The sequence below is a fragment of the Cebus imitator genome, unplaced genomic scaffold, assembly GCF_001604975.1.
Source record: "Cebus imitator isolate Cc_AM_T3 unplaced genomic scaffold, Cebus_imitator-1.0 Scaffold763, whole genome shotgun sequence".
NCBI classification, from domain to species: domain Eukaryota; kingdom Metazoa; phylum Chordata; class Mammalia; order Primates; family Cebidae; genus Cebus; species Cebus imitator.
In genome coordinates, this window is record NW_016108078.1 from 619,684 (window position 1) to 621,365 (window position 1,682).

The following is a 1,682-nucleotide window of genomic DNA, read 5'->3' on the forward strand; positions in this document are numbered from 1 at the left end:
AGAAGATGTACAAAAGACCAATAAACACATCAAAAGATGTTCCACATCATTATTCATTGTGGAAATGCAAATCAAAACCACAATGAAATACCACTTCATACCCTACAATAAAAAAGACAGTAACAAGTGTTGGCAAGCATATGAAAAAAACAGAACCCTCACACAATCCTGGTGGGAATGTAAAATGGTACAGCTGCTTTGGAACACAGTCTGGCAGCTCCTCAATAAGTTAAACAGAGTTACCATATGATATCATCTACCTAAGAGAAATGAAAACATATGTCCACACAAAAACTTGTACACGTGTTCATAGCAGCACTATTCACAATAGCCAAAAGGTGGAAACAATCCAAATGTCTATCAACTGATGAATGGATAAATAAAATGTATTAAGTGTAATAGAATATTACTGGGCAGGCTGGGCACAGTGGCTCATGCCTGTAATCCTAACACTTTGGGAAGCTAAGGTGGGTGGATCATTTGAGGTCAGGAGTTAGAGACCAGCCTGGCCAACATGGTAAAATCCCTTCTCTACCAAAATTACAAAAATTAGCCAGGCATGGTGGTGCTACCCAGCTACTCAGGAGGCTGAGGCAGGAAAATCGCTTGAACCCAGGGGGCAGAGGTTGCAGTGAGCCGAGATGGTGCCACTTCACTCCAGCATGGGCAAAAGAGTGAAACTCCATCTCAAAAAAGAGTATTACTGGGCAATAAAAAGGAATGGTGTCAGGTGTCATATAGTCTCAGCTACCCAGGAGCCAGGAGGCTGAGGTAGGAGGATCACTTGGGCCCAGAAGTTCAAGGCTGCAGTGCACTATGATCACGCCCATGAATAGCCACTGCCTACCAGCCTGGGCAACATAGCAAGGTCCCATCTTAAAAAAAATAATAAAAAAAGAAAAAAAAAGAAATGGAGTATTGATACATGCTACGACAAGGATGAACCATGAAGACATTATGTTAAATGAAAGAAGTCAGAGGAAAAGGCTGCATACTATATGATTTCATTTATATTTAAAAATGTCCAGAAAAAACAAAGCTACAGAAACAGAAGATAGATTAGTGGTTGGGGCTGGGGCACAGAACAGGATTGACTGCAAATAAGCACAAGCAATCTTTTGGGCGATGGTAATGAACTAAAATTGAGTTGTAATCAAGATTTTACAACTCTATACATTTACTGAAAATCACTGGCTTTTATATTTGTAAATTCTATATTACATAAATTGTATCGCAATAAAATATGATGTCCTGGCCAGGGTTGGTGGCTAACACCTGTACTCCTAGCCCTCGGGGAGGCCAAGGCAAGAGGATGGCTTCAGCCCAAGAGTTTGAGACCAGCCTGAGCAACACAGGGAAACCCTGTCTCTACAAAAAGTAAAATTAAAAAAATAAGCTGGGCATGGTGGTGCATGCCTATAGTCCCAGCTACTCAAGAGGCTGAAGTGGAAGGATCACTTGATCCCAGGAGGCTACAGTAAGCCATGATTGCAACACTGCACTCCAGCCTGGGTGACAGAGTGAGATTCTGCCTGTAAAATAATTTTTAAAAAAATTTAATATGGCCAGGCACGGTGGTACACACCTGTAATCCTAGAGCTCTGGGAAGCCAAGAAAGCCAAGGCGAGCAGATCACCTGTGGTCAGGAGTTCAAGACCAGCTTGGTCAACATGGGGAAACCC

At 42.2% G+C, this 1,682-nt stretch overlaps 1 protein-coding gene across 5 annotated transcripts in view; it reads right to left on the reverse strand.

Annotated features, from left to right (window-relative positions):
- WNK3 (WNK lysine deficient protein kinase 3) overlaps positions 1 to 1,682 on the reverse strand; it is a 176,025-nt gene that overhangs the window by 165,086 nt on the left and 9,257 nt on the right. The window lies entirely within an intron of this gene.